The sequence below is a fragment of the Megascapheus bottae genome, chromosome 11 (assembly GCF_031878675.1).
Source record: "Megascapheus bottae isolate mThoBot1 chromosome 11, mThoBot2.hap1, whole genome shotgun sequence".
NCBI lineage: Eukaryota > Metazoa > Chordata > Mammalia > Rodentia > Geomyidae > Megascapheus > Megascapheus bottae.
This window is the reverse complement of record NC_143519.1, coordinates 2,303,275-2,321,425: the sequence shown is the minus strand read 5'-3', so window position 1 is coordinate 2,321,425 and position 18,151 is coordinate 2,303,275. Positions and strand designations below refer to the sequence as shown.

Sequence of the window (18,151 nt, the reverse complement as noted above, 5' to 3'; positions counted from 1 at the left end):
CCCCCTCTCCAGGAGCAGACCTGTGCCCTTACAGTGCTGGGTTTTCATTCAAATCCTTTCAGACCTAAGGTAAAGCAACTCAGGACCGGAGGCGGCACTGATAAGATGGGCCTGGGATTGATGCACACTCCTTGAGGTGGTTCCAAGAGAGTGCCAGGCAGCCATGCTTTCCATCCAGGAGCAACCCCAAACTTTTCCTAAACAGACTTCTGTTGGAAGACCTAGGTACACTCTGCAGGAGTGACTGCTAACGAGGCCCACGCCCCCCTGTACTCAGTGTAGCTTGTGTGTGTGTGTGTGTGTGTGTGTGTGTGCGTGCATGTATGTGTGTGTACACACCAGTACTCAGGCCCTGGGCATTGTTCCTTAGCTTTTGTGCTCAGAGGTGGCACTCTTCCACTTCCAGCTTTTTGGTAGCTAATGTGGTCTTTTCTGCCCAGGATGGCTTTGAACCAGGATCCACTGATCTCAGCCAGGATCACAGTGTGCCTGCCCAACACACTTTTGACACTTTTGCCCTCTTGCCTTGAATGGCTCCCACAGCATTTATGGCCCAGCAGAGCTTCCCAAAGTACAGCTGCAGACCCCATAAGTATATTTGCCTGGAAAAGCCTGATAGGAATTCAGACCTGTGGTCCCTTTCTCCAATCTTCTAGTGGGACTTTGTGGGGGAGGAAGGAGGGCTAGACACTTGCCTTCCTACCCAAGGCTAAAGTTGGGAACTACTGAGCTGGACTGTTGCTTGACAAGCACTTGATGTCACTTGTCAATTTATCGCATTTCTCCGAGGTTTAGATTCTTAATCTAGGGATAAAATAGGTAAATTTTATCATTCTTACTAGAGCCATATTCGTGTGAGCTGTCTGTATATACATAGTTTATTGACTTCAGCAGTGTACTTAGCTACTTATTAGCTTCTCATTCACTACCTGGCTGTTACCTGGGAGATAATTCTTGAAACTTGAATTGCATTCCTTCAGTTTTTTTTTTTTCTTGTGAGGAGCTCAGCTGCTCCCCTAACTGTCTGCCTCAGTCCCAGGGCTCTTCCCAGAGATAGGTCAGGTTAGTTAAGAATAATAGTAATAAAAAGGCTATCAATTGTATTTGGTGGGACTTTGTTCCCAGCTGAACCTCCTTAGTGAACAGTGGGTAATTACTTAATGAGTGTTTCTCCATGTACCAATTTGTGTCCATTAGTACATCAAAGCCTCCCAGGAAAACACACCTGAGACAAGTAACTATTATTAGCTCCATTTTACAGCTGAGAAGGAGTGGGAATGAAACCGTGCTCCAGATTTCTGTCTTGTAAGAATTTCTGGGGGCTAGGGCTAGACACTCACCCCATCTTGAGCCTTGGGTTTCCCCAAGCTAAGAGAGAAGGAAGCAGAAACCTCACAGGCAGCTCAAAATCTAGCACAGGGCACTCGCAGTCACCAGTGTCGCCTGTTCTGAGGGTCTTCAACTTGTAGGCAATGCCCAGGAGCTGAGCACACAGGCTGCTGCCTTTCCTGAATCAGAGGGAGTATGGCAGACTCCCAAAGTGGGTGCCTGGGTACTGTGCCCCAGACCTGTGTGAGGAGCAGGCAAGAGTCTCGAGAGAGAGAGGTCAGCAGGACAATCCTTTCCATGCCCTGGGATGTTGCTTTGGTCCCATTATGGAAAGTCTAGGCCACAAGAAGAGATCAGACTTCCTCTTTCTCCAGAATGCCAGCCATGCCTGTCCTCTGCAGGCTATAGAGGTGGTTCTCCTGGGTGACTGGAAGACAGGACAGTTGCTGCATCCCCGGCATCCTGCACCAGGGGTGGGTAGGAAGGGAGAGCAGGAGTGCCAAGACTGGACCCTTGGCTCTGGCACTCTCCTGTGAGTGCACCGAGAACCAACGAGAGAGGAAAAAAATAAGGAATTTGAGGGAAGAGTTCAAGAACAGGAATAAAGATTTTGCCCGAACAATTAAAAATCACCTGGCTAGTTGTGAGTCAGAGAAGAAAGGAAAGTGAGTGAGTAGCTTGCATAGGGGAAAGTTGTGAGGAGAGATCTGCTTTGAAAGATGGGTTTGGTGATGAATAAAGACACTAATGGTAGAAGGCCATTTGGATCTGTCAGGCATCTTGCATGGGTAAAGGGAGGCTGTATCTTTGATTATAGTGTTTTATGGAATGCTCTGAAGATGGCCTCTGGCCTTTTCCTGCTGACTTCTTTGTCACTGTCCTCACGAAGGCAGCAGAGCTTGGAACTGGGCTAGGCTGGCTGACTTTGGGAACCCAGCGGGCTTTCCTTGAGGAGCTGGGGTCCTGTGGTTCCTGCTCTAGCCCACCGTCTTACCTGACCAGCATCAGCTGTTTGACCTCAGTGCAAGTAAGAGCTGAATGGAAAAGTTGCAGAGCTGCTTGCATGCTTTGTGCTCACATGTGCTCAGGTGACCCTCATGCTTGGGGCTTGTCAGAGCCAGCAACGTGGCCTGTACTGCCCACCTCTGCCAGGTCCTGCAGTGCCATGGCCCTGCGGCTGAGCCAGGTCTCAGGCTCCCCCTGGGAATGAGAGATCTTGTCCAGGTGAGCCTTTAGACTCTGCATCCTGTATCTAAAGTGCAGCTGGAAGGTTTTGTCCTCTTGGGGTTGAGGAGTTCCTGGAACCCAGTAAGCGGTACTCTGTTGAAAAGAGAGGGGGAAGGCACAGTCATGGGGGGGGAGGTGTCTGAGGAGGATACTCCTTGTCACTGTGCCTGGTGGCCCTACCTCTCTGTGGACAATGATAGAGCTAGACTCGCAACCCTGAACTTGCTCCTGGAGAATGGGAGGTTATAATTTTCATTGGGTCCATAAAAGGAGCGGTGGCATGCCACAGACAGGGCTTTGTGGCCTCCTAGGGCCTACTGGTGTGGTCACAAAGGAAGAGCAGGAAGCTAGCCCTTCCTCAGCCAGGTCCAGCCTGGCCTGGCTCTGGGACCCGGGCCGCAGGAGTCCAGCTCCAGGGCTGGCAGACCTGGCAGGTCTATCTCCCAGGCTGTCCATAGAACCCTGGCTTCTAGGAGCTTCCTGGTTCCCGAACCTGCTCCAGGGCACAGAATGAGACTAACCTGAAACCGTTTCTATAAAAGCCACTTCCTAAGGTATAATGTGGCATCCTGGAGAAGATCCCAAAACAGAAAATGAGGTTAGTGGGGAAACTGGCACAAGTCCAGGAGTCTGAGGTTGCCTGGGCCAATGCTAATTTCTTAGTGTGGCTCTTTTGGTTTTTGGTTTGGGGTGGTTTGGGAGCTGGGAGTAGTAGGATTTAAAGTCAGGCCTTTTGCTAGGTGGGTGTTTTACCTCTGAACCAGCTCTTTTGCACTGTTTTTGTTTTTGTTTTTTTAATAGATCCTTCTCTTCTGCCTGGGTACATTTCTATACTGTGATTCCTCTAGTTTAGACTTGCCATTTGCTGAGGTTACAAGCACACATACCCATGTCCAGCTTTTCCCGATGAGATCGAGTCTCACAGACCTCAGTACCTGAGCACATCAGTCTGTGCCCCACTGCTAGACCGACGCACTGACAAGGCTGAGGACAGAGGGTGGTGGGCTTTTAGCTGATAGGGGCCAACCAGAGGGAAGCACTCTTCCCGTTCTTCTCTCCAGTGAAGAAAGGCTGTGTGTCTGGGCAGAGGTGGCTCGGGCCTGAGCCGAGGGGTTTTGTCCCTGGACTGACTGTGGGGTAATTCACAAAGATGGAACCCGTCACCAGGGAGGTGCCTTCTGTCAGGACACTTGGTGTAGAAGGCCTTGGGGCACTACAGCACCCCCCACACATACACACCAGGTCAGCTCTCTCTCTCCCTGTTCCTGTAGTCCTTGAATCCTCCAGAAATAAGTGTCCTTTTGAATGCTAATGACAACTGACCTGTGGCCTCTCTGGTGGCCGTGGCATGGGTGTGGTCACTGGAAAGCCTTAGGCCCCTCAGCTTGGAATTGGCCCCTATGGCCTTTGCATTGAAGTACCCGTGAAACACCACCCAGGCAGGGAAGGGGCTCTCAAATGGCAGTATATGTGAGTCCATGGAGGCTGGCACCCAGGGAGGGCATGGGGCCCTGCCATGTCTCTCATATCCCACCTCCGAGCATTCCCTCGTCTGTATCCTCAGGCAGAGCTCTAGAGCCCTTTAGCAGATTAATAGAGGGGGGCATGGGAACCCCAGTTTGTAGCCTGTGGGTCAGAAGCTGGTGTTAGCACTGCAGGGGGTTCAGGGGGCCGTCCTCAGCCTTGCTCTCCTCAGACACTTCGAGGGGTGGGCAGGGAGGCCTCCGGCCACAGCCCTGCCCAGGGCCATGTGTGCCCTCCTTGGCCTGGGGAAGGCCCACACATCTGGTAACAGCATGCTCTGTGCTGACTGTGAGCAGGGCAGAGGGAAGCCGTGCTGGAGGTGGCTGCAGCCATTCTCCTGACCCAGGGTGGAGGGCAGCCTTCGAGTCGGTGCTTCAAAGCACCCCCGCATGCAGCCCCGCATGCAGCAGGGGGTTAAGGAGAGCCCCATCCCCCTTCCTGCATGCTCTCAGAATGTCCGAGGTCCTCCAGGGAGGCAGCGGTCTGCTCCGGCATCCTGTGTGTCCCCAGCCCCCTTCCCATGTGCACTGCATTGCAGACGCTTCTGTGCTCCCAGGACCACAGCCTGTGCCTCAGGGAGCAGCTGGGGAAACTCCAGCAATGAGAATGGCTCTTGGCCAGTGTTGTTCCAGGCACATTTGCCTGTCACTGCCTGCCATTGATAACCGGAAATGAGAGGCAGGGATTGAACAGCGGTTGTGCCACTCAGCCAGATCTGTCTGTGCTGTCCTGGTCTCAGCCCCGGATCCAAGGACACCCTGTCCCTTTCCTATCAGAATCCATGTGGCAAGAGGTCAGGATGGCCCTGTCTACCCCATCTGGCCCACTGTTGGATTGATACCCAACAGTGAGTCTAATTGTGGGCCAAGCACTGTGGCTCAATCCTGTAATCCAGCTGTTGGGAGGATACCAGTTCCAAATTAAACCTGGCAAAAACGTCAGAGAGACATTACTACTAATGCCATCCCAATTAATGAGCTGGACTTTGTGATTTTGCTTATTATCCTAGCTACCAGGAAGGCTGAAGGATCATGGTATAAGGCCAACCATCTGGGCAAAATTGTAAGATCCTATCTGAACCATAACAACTAGAACAAAAAAGAGAGCATGGCTCAAGCAGTGGATTATTCCTCCCCCGCCAAAAAAAGCACCACCCAAGAGGCTCATGAAAAGAAGAGTAGTTGAAGTGCCCTCCCCAGCTGATGGGGTGTTAAATAGTGATCAGAAATGGGCACATCCGCTCTCCCCTCAGAGCCCCTCCTCTGCGAGCCCATGGCAAACTGAGGGGTACCGAAGTGACGGCAGATATGGTTGGTTGACAGTGTTTAATCTCTTGGCTAAAGAGGGGGAGATCACGGTGAAAGACTGGTGATGTGTGTTTTTCCCTCATTGCAGCATTTTTTCCCCTTGATTTAAAGGTGAAAATTACCCCCTGTTGGTTGAGGGTAGCGGTAGGTGATGAGAGAATGTGAGTTGAGATGTACATTTTTTCCTAGGGATTGTTTCCACTCCACCCAGAAAATTCCTATGCAACTGCTTTTGCCCAGTTGGTGGTCTCACACATGGGAATTACAGAAGAATTTGTGGGGCTTTTTTAAAAAGAAAGAAAGAAAAGATTACACGGAATAATTGGCTGGTACCTGGTAGAAATTAAGAGCTGTATGTTTTCCTGCATGCTGAGTAGTTTTGGATCAGTGGCTTTGGTGTTGGGATGAGAGAGAACCCTTGAGAGCAGAGGAAAGAAGACAGGGCTCTGGCTGACCATGGCTGTGTCAGAAGCACAGGCCCAGGGCTGAGGAGCTCAGTGGTTGAGTGCTTGCCTAGCAAACAGCGGGCTCTAGGTTCAATGCTAGCACCACAGCTTGCTTGTTTATTTTTAATGTACTAGACCCCACCAAACCCACTAGAGAGAGTTTCTGATTGTCAGAAAGAGACATGCAATACACAGACCCACGTCAGCCCTGTGGGGCCTGCTGGCTGGAGCCCTGTCCTCCATGTCCTTATCTCCAGGGGCACTCACCCTGAAGGAGAAAAGGAAGAGCTCTTGGAGGGTCCCTATAGAATTCCCAAGGGTTCCTCTAGCATCCCAAGGCCCCCAGCCACTACAGCACCCCATGCCATCATGATATAAAGAAGGCTCAAGATTCTTAGCAGAAGACCTTTCTGGAAAGAGCAAGGTCTGCCTGTCTCCTAACAAGACATGAGCAGTGTCCCCCACCTGGGGAGGGCAAGCTGGTGACAGTGAAAGGAAGGCAGCCAGGACAGCCTTCCTTTCTTCCTTACTTGGTAATTGTCCTCGTCACAGCTGGCCGAGTCATGACTAAGTTGGGGCCTGAGATGTGCTCCTTTCCTGTTGGAGAGCTGCCTCCCCCAGCTTCCGTGCCCACCCTCCACCCTCCCTCCCCAAGTCCACCTTAGCTCAGACAGGATTTCCTTGTCTCCACATCTCATTGTGCATCCTCCTTCTTCCCCTGCAAAACAAGCAGTATTGCCAGCAGAGGATCTGAAACTGCCCCTACCCTGTCTGTAAATGGCATGCCACCTTCAGAGAGGGGTGTGTGTGTGTGTGTGTGTGTTTCCCAATTTCACAGTACCAGGACATGGAACAGAGAAGGAGGGTTTCTAGTCACAGTTCCTAACATAGTGCTGAATGGCTCAGCCAGCTGCCTGGCTTACCTGTGCTTCTCTGCCTCTGCTCACCTGGGGGCTCTCACCCTCTTTTCCCATCACACTCCCTGCTAGGTGCAGCCATGAGCTGGCAGGGCAGTGCATACCACAGCTGGCCACTTCCCTCACTGGGAGGTCACCCTCGCGCCCCATGGAGCCCCATCTGCATGGCCCCTCTGGCTCATTGCTCCCGTAGGAGGTTTTTCAGAGTGGCTGGCTATTAGCACCTCACATGTTTGGAATTCAGTGTTCTAGAAATAATGAGCTATTTCGCTCCAGAGAGGGAAGGAAGGAAGATTACTCATGTTGGCTGGCTCTTGAAGTTGTTGGGTTGTTTTTTTTTTTAAAAACATCCCGCAAATTCTTTACTTAAAAGGTATAAGCAATTAAGAATAGGATTGAGTCCTGCCTAGAAGTTCTAGAAAAAGAAGCAGCTTTTCTAGAAATACTGGAATTAGAATCTGATGGGAAGTTCAGTTCCCCTCGGATGAAGTCTAACCCTGAGAGTGTCTGCCTCTGTTTTGTATAAAACCAAGAAGAAAGAAACTAAAGAAGCATCTCAAAAGAAAAAAGTGTTCAAAAGGCAAAAGACACTGGATAGATGATAGATAGATAGATAGATAGATAGATAGGCAGGCAGATAGAGGAAAGACATTGGATAGATAGGTAGATAGGCAGATAGATAGGCAGATAGATAGATAGATAGATAGATAGATAGATAGATAGATAGATAGATAGATAGATAGGCAGGCAGGCAGGCAGGCAGGCAGGCAGGCAGGCAGGCAGGCAGGCAGATGAAAGACATTGGATAGATAGACAAAGAGACAGGGAGACGCTGTTAATTTGTGCACGTGCGCCAGTACACAGGCTTGACCTCAGGTACTGAGTATTCTCCTTTAGCTTTTTCTCTCAAGACTGGTGCTCTGCCACTTGAATACCTCCACTTCTGGATTTTTGAAAGCTATTTGGAGATAAGACTCTCGAGGGTCTTCTTGAACCAGCTGTCTTTGAAGTGTGACCTGAAGCTCAGCCTACTGGGGGTTTACAAGGGTGATCCATCCCTCCTTTCATAGCAACCTTTAAAAGTATTCTTCCCACAGCCCTCGTCCCTCAGTGGAGTTGGGACAAAAGACAAAGACTACGGCTGTTCCTCACAGGGCATTTCTACTCTCTCAGTGGCCCTTACTTCTTACTGGGTCTAACTTAAGAATTCAGGATTACTCTAATGTTAAAAAAAAAAAAGTGTTCATTTTTTTTAAAACCCCAGGCCTTGCTTCATCCTTTGCAAATTCTTTCTTTGTTGAAATTTGGTAAAAAGTAAACTTCAGACTCTCAATTGAGATATCACATGCCTAATCCACCATGCTGGTTGACCTAGAAAGTCTTACCAGCCTCACCTCCGACCTTGTATGTACACGTAATACACATCTGGTGGACTTCTTTTTTTCCCCTTTTATTTGCATGTGTGCTGGGTTTGGGCTTGAACTCAGGGCCTGGATGTTGTCCCTGAGCTTATTTTGCTCAAGACTAGCACTCTACCACTTGAGCTCCGTCTCCACTTCCGGCTTTTTGGTGGTTACTTGGATGTAAGGGTCTCATGGAATTTCCTTTCTGGACTCGCTTTGAACTGTAATCCACAGATCTCAGCTTCTTGAGTAGCTAGGATTACAGAAATGAGCCACTTGTACCTGACCCATCTTAACCATTTGTAAGTCACAGGTAAAGAGTGTCAAGTACATTCCCCCCAACAACCAACCCCTACACACTAAACAGCCACCGCCACACTCCCAGCTCTGGTAATCTGTTCTGCTTTCCTTCCCTGTGAATTTGACCCCATCCTGGACCTCACATAAGTGAAATGATACGGTATTTGTCCTTTGGAACCTATCCTGTTCCATTGATCACAATACCCTCTGGTTCATCATTGGTACTATCCTGTCGTAGAGTTCTCGTCCCTTTAAAGGCTGAGTAGTATTCCTATACATTTGTAAGCTATGTGGCTCTCACATCTTTTTTCCTTTATATGCTTTTAAAAGCATTTTATTTTCAACATAAATTTTCACCCTATTTCTGGAAATATGCTCAGATTAGTTAGTGGAATGGCAATGACAACCAAAACCTTGACACCTTCCTTCAAATTTTCAGTGATCTTCAGTTGTTAGAAGGGATTCGATTCAACACATCCGTGTGTGGGAACAATGCGTGGTGATCAGTATCCTTCCGCAGTCTCCCCCTCTCTCCAGCCCCACCTTCCCCTCAAATCTCCTGGGTCCATTTTCACATGCGAACTGTGAAAATCCTGGCAGTGTTTGCCCACCCTTTCCTCTACCTCACCCCCTCCTGATGGTGCACATTCCAGCTTCCTGGTATTCATTTTGTCAAAGTGTAAGTGACTTGTTCAAAGGAATTACCCCATCAGAATCCTCCCTATGTAAACCAAGCTTTAGTCAATTTGTGAGTATATGCTTTTGACCCCTGCATATGCCTTTGTATGCACTTGTATACTTCCACATGGGAGAGAGAACATGCATCCTAGTCTCTTGGGGCCTGACTTCACTTGGCATAACATAGGGCATCTGTGCGGTTTCCATCAGTTGGCCATGGTAAATAGTGCAGTAATGAGCATGGATGTCTTTGCCATATCCTAACTTGTCATCTTTGGAATAGATGACCAAGAGTGGTATTCCTGGATTATAGGGAATTCTGTGTTTAATTTTTTTTAGAATCTCCATACTATGGTTGTACTAATTTATATTCACCAGCAGTGTGTTAGGGTTTCTTTCCTTGCCAGCATTTTTTTTGTTGGTATTCTGCATTCTGGCCAGCCTTACTGGGATGAGATAGAATCTAAGTATTATTTTAATCTACATTTCCTTAATAGTCAGAGATGTTGAATATTTCTTGATGTATTTGTTGGCCACTCTTACCTCTTTGGGGAGGTCTCTGTTTAGTGTCTTAATCCATTTGTTAATTTGATTATTGATTCCTTGGGGATTTAGTTTTTGGGCCCCTTGTGTATTTTGGAGACATACGTACATACATGTATGCGTCTGTATATATTCAGAGGTATAGCTAGCAAAGATCTATTCTGGAGGCTTTGTAGCTTAGTAATTATGCCTTTTGCTATCAAGAAACTTTTTAGCATCAAGCTGAAAACGTTTCAGCATCTATCACTTTTGTTTTCTCTCCTATTTGCTGAGCACCTAGAATTCAAATTCAGGAAGTTTCTTCCTATGCCAGTAATTTCTAGTGTTCCTCCTACTTCTTGTAGTAGTTTCAAGTCTTATATCGAGGTCCCTGATCCATTTTTAATTGACATTAGTACAAGGTGACGGACAGGATCCCATTGCAGTCATCTGTGTATGGATGTCCAGTTTTCCCAACACTATCTGTTGAAGAGGTTCTTTTATGTGGATATTTGCCCCTGTAGATATACATACCAAATAGTAGCTGGCTGAGATATCTGAAAATTTGTTTCTAGGTCTTCTGTTCTGTCCTTGGTCTTTAGGACTGGTTTTGTACTGGCAACAGACTGTTTTTGTGACTATAGCTCAGTAGAGGCTTTGGATATATGGGCCTTTTGTGGTTCCATAGGAATTTGATGGTTATTTCCTCAATCTCTTTGACACATGGGATTTTGATGGGTATTGCACTGAATTTACAGATTGCCTTTTAATGATATTAATCCTGCTGAATCCTAAACATGGAAGTGCTTTCCACTTCCTGGTATCTTTTTCCGTCTTTTCCTTCAAAGTTTTCATTGCTGAAGTCCTTGTCTTTCTTGGCTAGGTTGGGTTAGTCAATGTTTTGTGTGGGGTTTTTTTGAGGCAAATGGAATTTTTTCCTGATTTTTCTCTCATTGTTTTATACAAATGTACTGATTTTATGGGTTGATCTTATGTCCTGCTACTTTGGCACATTGTTGTATTTCTTTATCTGATGTATCCATTATGAATGTATGAAAAGTCCTCCATCAAATGGTATTAAAGATAGTAGCATGAACCTTGAGAAATATACCACAGCTGAAAGAAGAAGAGGTAGACTCAGGCACAGTGGAGATTGCTGTGCAACCATGATTTCTAAACCCTAGATTGTAATTAATGTCAGATGTTTTCCAGACTGCACACTAAGACAAAGACAGTTAGTTCATGCCTATAATCTTAGCTATTCAGGAATCTAAGATTTGAGGATCACAGTTAGATGCCAGCAGGAGCAGGAAAGCCCTCTAAGTAACTACCAATAAGCTATGACAGATTTCTAGCCTTAACCAAAGACGATCAAGAACAGTGCCCAGGCCTTGATTTCAAGCTCCATAACGCTCCCTCTCCCTCTCCCTCCCCCTCCCCCCCCACAAAGATAGTTGATATTTTAAAAATTGTTTAATGTGATACATAGTGGTTTACTCGTCAGAAAATTAAAGTGAAGCACTATGAAACTATAGACATTCATAATAAATAATGTATACAATATAGATTCTAACATATATACAAAATCTGAAAATCAAAATCAGTGGATTGAACTTGCATGTATGTGCGGCTTAAACTCTCAGGGGCTATGCATTGTCCCTTACCTTTTTCATACATTTTGCCATTTGAGTCTCAGCTCCCCTTCTGGCATTTTGCTGATTTATTGGAGATAAGAGTCTCATAGATGTTCCTGTACAGGCTGGCTCCAAACCATGGCCTCAGATCTCAGCCTCCTGAGACCAGGATTACAAATGTGAGCCGTCAGTACTTAGCTGGATCAAACTCATCTGCTCACAAAGTTGCTCACGTTGTTATTCTGCAAAAACTAGTGTTGCAAAGAGAGAAGAAAATGGCCTCTCTGCAAACAAGCTTCAGCACTTCCTTCCAAAGAGGCAAATTATTACGCATTTGTGTTGAACAGAATGTAGCCCTTCAACCCAGCAAAAGATGGTCTGCAGCAGCATGCCTTCTGACAATGAGAAACACAGAGTTGTGATGGTAACTGGGAAACAAGGGCCTGGGGCACCCTTCACTGCTGGGAAAACTTGTCTGCCACACTAAAGAAAAAGTGCATCTCCAAAACAGTCTTAAAGTGCTCACTTTTCTTTTTGCCAGTTTGCAATTTGCTTCCTTCTAAGACGGCTATCTTGGTGTGTCTCAGTTTCCTGCATTGTGAATCTCGGAGACTGAGTGTGTGGTGAGAAATTAGGCTTTGCTGAGGGCACCGGTCCTGGGCCACGAAGGCTGCAGGGATGGCTCAGCGGTGGCTTCTGTTGCGGCTGCCTGGAAAGGAGGCCAGGCAGAGGAAAGGAAGCAGAGCAGAGGACGGAGGCCTCCTCATATGGCAGTGTGGTTCCATGAGGGGCTCCAGGGGGCAGGCACACACAGACGCCTCGGCCCCAGTCCACATCTGGCTCAGAGACTTGGGTCTGATGGGCAGAAGGTGCCAGGAGAAGAGTCCTGGGCAGAACTGAAGTAAGGGGCTTGGGACTTTTTTGTGTAGAGTCAGAGCACAAATCAATGTGCTTAGTGCCAAAGGCACAGGCCTCAAAAATGTACCCTTAAAGTCAACCCAAGATAAATTCTTCTCCCAGTGGCTCCACCTGGTTTGAATTGCCATGTTCAGAACTCCTGGGATAGATAGACATTGGCTTCTCTGTGAAGTCAAACTAAGGTAAACTATGCTTTAACTGCAAGACAGAGTGCCAAAGTATTTCCACTTAATAGCATATATTTCTCTCCTTGAGCCCAAACCCAGAGGGAAGCAGGCGCTTGGCCAGTGAGCATTCTGGACTGCACTGGACTCTGGGGTCACAGAGCTTGGCCAGAGGCCTCCGTTTTGCTTCCGGAAACTCAGCCTCATGGTCATGAGGGGTGAGGATGTGGACAGGAGAACGATGTCCCAGGCTGACCGCGCAGTACAGAACCTGAACTCCCTCCCAAGGCCAGTCCTGCAGACCACCAGAGGAGGGGCTTGGCTGAGAAACTCTTCCTCCTATTAGCAGGAAACTGAGTCCACACAAGAGCTGACAGGAAACTCTTCCTCCTATCAGTGGGAACCCTGACAAACAGGGAAACTGAGTCCTCACAAGAGCTGACAGCTCCCACACTGGATGCTCAGAAAGCAAACTAGACACAGGTCAGATGACAGGGTTCCAGCACGCTGTGGAGAACTTCAGCATGCCAGTAAACCCTGTTCTGGGGCAGAGAGAGCGTCTCTGACACTCCTGGGTGACAGTACGCTGTGGTCCATGGACCCAGTGTGAAAAGCAAGCCTTGAAGGCAGTCCAGCTGCCAAGGTTTGTGCAGCCTCCATTGGCATCCACACTCTGGGCCAGCGCCAGTCTTCTGGTTGAACAGGCCAGCTTGCGGGCCTACAGGCAAGGGCTGGAGCGCCAGGCTGTAAGGACGGTTTTCTCTGCTGTTCTCTGGGACAGCTGAGGAATTCCTTTCTTTGCAAAAGTGAGACCGAGCCCCAGGCAGGTCACTCAGTAAGCAAGCGCAGCCCCCAGCTTTGGCTAGAGGACCAAGAACGAGGAGAACAACAACTGGCTTATTCTATGAAAACACGAGCCTTTGTAGGCCATCAGCCTTAACCCATCCTTTTAACAAAGGTTAGGCCAGGAGTGCCAACAGAGATGAACCAGAAGCCCCTGTGGTCTTCAGTAACTGCTTAGAACCCGTGAAGAGGTTAGATGAGTTCATTAGGAGAGGAATATACATGAAAAGCCCATCCTTTGGAAGCAAATCTAACACCAGCTCCTCCCACCCCTCTCCTCCCCCATGAAACTTGATTAGTTCTAGTGTTAATCCGCTCTGCATTGACTGTCTGCACCGACAGCCTCCTCGGGTCCATGCCTGTCTCCAGGGACACCCGTGGGAGAGCTGACCGCAGTGGAGGTCTGGGATCCGAGAAAGCTCCTGCCCCAGCCTCTCCATTACTGGTCTGTGGGTGTCTTCCTTGCCCCTCCTGGTCCTCTTAACCCTTGGCCACAGCCCCTCCCTAAAGCTCAACATTGGCCCTTGGCTTTGCCCGGTCTAAACGGGGTGGGATAAGGGGGAGGCCTTGCTGGACTGGCAGATGTTCCTTGCAAGAGGTGAAGGTTCTCATTGGGCTCTGGCCATCGATGGTTATCTCCCCAGGCAAGATTCTGGAAACTTCTTTCTCCTTCTGCAGCATGTCCCTCAAAGACTTTAGCTCTGTGGTACATGGAAAGCACTTAATGGCCCAGCATGGAGTGACTGACTCCCAGAGGTGCTGGTGGCTAGAACTTTCCACCCAGTGCCCTTTGACCTTCCCATCATTTTCCCTAGCCACCCTGGCCTCTCTGCTCCCTAAGTCACAGCCTTGGCTGGTCGGTCTAGAAGCTCTTCAGTCTTTCCACCATCTGCTGCTGTCATGGGAAGGCCTTTCCTGGGTTGGTGGGCATGGGAGCCAAGGCTTTTCCTGGCCCACTCTCACAGCCCTACAGCCTCAGCAGCAGTGAGGACTGCCAGCTGCTCACTTTCTGCCCAGTGTCTCTCCTGCCATCCAGCTACCTCACCTGTGATTTTCATTCTCTTAGATCCTGCCTGGTGGAGTCAATTCATATCATACTTTCCTTCCTTCCTTCTTTCCTTCCTTCCTTCCTTCCTTCCTTCCTTCCTTCCTTTTCTTCCCTCCTTCCTTCCTTCCTTCCTTCCTTGCTTTCCTTCTTTCTTTCTTTCTCCAGTCATGGGACTTGAACTCTGGGCCTGGTCACTGTCCCTGAGCTCTTCAGCTCAAGGCTACCACCCTACCTGTTGAGCCACAGCCCCATTTCCAGTTTACTGGTGGTTAATTGAAGATAAGAGCCTCGTGTGACTTTAGTGCCCAGGCTGGCTTTGAACAGCGATTCCCCAGATCTCAGTTTCCTGAGGAGCCAGGATCACAGGAGTTGGCCACTGTGCCTGGCTCACACTTTCATTTCTAACCCAACAGTCAGGCAGATCTCCGCAACAGCCCAGAGAAGGCATTATCTTCGCTGGAGTAGAGTTGCCTCTCAGACTCAGTCTTGCTCCCAATGGCAGCTCATAAGTCAGGTCTGCCCAAAAAGCACTGGTTGTGGTTAGATAAGAGGCTAGCGCTCGCCGTACATGTATGTGCCTTGCTCTGTGTACGCTCCTCTCCCGCGGTTCTGGCAGTGTTCACAGGGCCAGTCACCTGCGCCCTGTGCCCAGCTCAACGCCCCCCCTCAGTGCTGTACTCTGCCTTGCTTGCCCCTCCCCCAGCCATCCTCAACACAGTCTGCCCACCCTGGGCACTGAAGACAGACTCCTCACATGGCTGACCAGCCACGAAAAAAGCCAGCTGCCCGTGCCAGGCCTCCTGGGGAAGGAGCACTCCAAGGCAAGGGGGGATGCCCCTCTCCAGTCATTCCGGTAGCTTTTAAGTACATGTCTCTCTACAGTGAAGAGGGCAAGGGTGGGCACTGGAATGAAAAACAAAGAAATTCAGCTTGAAGTCATTGGCCTGTGTTGTTTTAAGAGAGGAATTCATATGTGAGTGTCAGTGAGGTGTTAAAATGCCCTTGTCACAGCAGACCCTACCAACGCTGTTCTCATGATCAGGAAGGCCCTCAATCGGAGCTGAGTTCCAGAACTTGTCCTTAAAACCAAAGTGTGGGGCTGGAACATGGCTCAAGGGGTAGAGCGCCTGCCTAGCCAGTGCAAGACCCTGAGTTCAAACCCCACTTCCACCAAAGTAACTGTAAAGGGTGATCATCAATAACTCTGTAATTTCTTTTTTTTTCTTCTTTATTTTCTGTTTTTTTTTGTTTTTTTTTTATTGTAATTAGTAAAAGGGTTACATGATATTTGCCAGATAGAAGGTGCATTAATTCACATACATTGATACCCTTTCACATGTCTTGGTACCCATTTCCCTCCCCCCCCACACCCCCCACCCATCTTGGTTTTCCCCCCTTCCCTATCAAATTTCAAATATCCAAATACAAATAAATTCAATATATCAGATAACAAAGATACTATACCAATATGAGATAACCAAGGGACAGCAAAGGAGATGAGAGACAACATAGTACATTAAGGACAACAATCATTCATTATATGGCTTTTGTTTCACTATCCTGGAGGTCCTTTCAATTAGCTTCACATTATATGTCCTTATGTATCAAGATTTTGCTCTATTGCAAATCTCTGCTAGTAGAGCCCAAGGTTTCTACTGATTATGACGAATGAGGGAAACCATTGAACCTAAGTTCCTTTGAGTCTGGCTTACTTCACTTAATATGATTTTTTCTAAGTCTTTCCATTTCCTAACAAATGGGGCAATGTCATTCTTTCTGACAGCAGCATAGAATTCCATTGTGTACAAATACCACAACTTGTTGATCCACTCATCAACTGAGGGACATCTAGGTTGGTTCCATATAACTCTGTAATTTCTTGACTATGCACACAATATGTTGGGGAAAGTCTGAATAGATTTTAATCATAGTTTCTTGAAATTTTCTTTATAAGGTATAGTCAGGATTTATAGATTATGAAAAGAAATATAAGGTCAAAATCATACTCTATAAGCCCTATTAATCTAAACTTAATAGTTAGAACTTTGACTTTGGCCAGCTATAGGCAAGAAGGAGTCTTGAGTTAATGGCCTGAAAAGTTAATCAAGAATGTTGTTAACCTGCTTAAAACAGATCTCTCAGTGCTTCCAAAACACTTCTGAAAGAGCCTAAGTGACAGTGACTGAACAGTATACCACTTGAGCCACAGCTCCACTTCTAGCTTTTTGGTGGTTAGTTGGAGATAAGAGTCTCTTGGACTTTTCTGCACAGACTGGTATTGAACTATGATTCTCAGATCTCAGCCTTCTGAGTAGCAGGGATTACAGGCATGAGCCACCAGCGCCTGGCAGCAGACAATAACTTTTTAGCTAGACTATTGAGTTAGTTGTTGAAAAATTAGTAAAACTTGGCTGGGGATGTAGTTAAGTGGCAAAACATTTGTTAACCAGTCTAACTGGGTTAGAGTCCCAGTACCATACATACACACATGAAAGTAGTAAAACTCTATTCCTCCAGTATCAAGTCTAGTGTTTTTTTTTTCCTGTTTCATCTAATTTTTCTATAAGCAAAATAGGAAAAAAAATATTTTATTCTAGCTTGACATTGAAGAAGAGTAAACTCATGCTAATCTACTTCATTGTTAACAGAAGCAGCCATGGTTCACTGAAATGTATTTTTCTCTAGAAAGTGCTTACCATCTTCCTCTAGTTCTTTCTTTCCTTTCATGAAATAGGAAACCTGGACTTTGAAAAGAAATTGATGTCACAGACATATAAGAGCATTCTTTTGTGAAAGGTTAACCTAGATATAAAATCTCACAGCTATGTTGGACTTAAAGATCAACTAGTCCTAACCTGTCTTGAGAGAAGAGAGGCATGGAATTCCACTTCAGCCAGTGGCCAGGGCCCCGTACCAAGACACCAAGCATAAGGCCATATTAGCTTAATAATGAATGCCCTCATGTAATTTCACTAATTAGATTAGTTAATGTATTAGATCACTCTTGGAGTAAATTACATGATTGCCTATTTTTAAAGGCTTGTTTGGGAAATGGTGACTAGAACATTCCATGAACCAACTCCTAGATCTGGGTGAAACACATTATAGAACAAACTTCATTCGTCCCATGTTAAAACCGAAATTAATTCTCCTATTTTGGCACAATGTGTGTGCAGCGTGGAACCGTATGAAGAAATAAGAGGCTAATCTGAATAAAATGCAGAAGTCACCAATGGAAATTATAAATTATTACTTCAACTGCAGGGGTATTTGCTTTTTTTTCAATGCAAATATTTTCAAAGACATACAGAACGTAAGAAGCCACCAGTTGCACTGACATTAATAGCACACCTCTAAAACTAGAAAACACCCAGCTGCCACCATCACTTTGATCAACATCCCAAGAACGAGTGTGCCATCAATCAGGACTTTGGGTTGCTTAAAATCAGAGACCGAAAAAACATGGCATGCCACATGCCTCTGGCTTGGAAGCGCTGGTGAGCAGAGCTGGTGTTTAAGTCCTTACCCTCTTTTTCTCACAGGGTTTGTCCTGAGCTTGTTATTCCTGGTTCTCCGAGCTCAGTATGACATATTCTGTGGACCCTCCATTGGATATTCTCAATCACTTTGGGAAAGACACAAGAGCTTTCTGGGCGCAGAAGGACAAGGGACAGCCTGACAGTACTGTGCTTGAGATGCATGAAGAAGGGAAGGGGACAGAGGCAGTGACCTGCCTGGGGAGCTCTGGCCTGGCCTCCGTGCACCCAGCAAAGCATGCACACCCCACCGTGAGTGGATGGTCATCCGTGTCACTCAGAATCAGGAAGCCAGCTTGTCATCTTTATGATGTGGCAGAGCCAGAGTGTGTGTGGATGCCAAACTGACACTGTG

General features: G+C 47.3%; 1 protein-coding gene across 1 annotated transcript in view; it reads left to right on the top strand.

Annotated features, from left to right (window-relative positions):
* Col4a2 (collagen type IV alpha 2 chain) overlaps nt 1-18,151 on the top strand; it is a 131,278-nt gene that overhangs the window by 1,112 nt on the left and 112,015 nt on the right. The gene's annotated exons all lie outside the window — the stretch shown is intronic.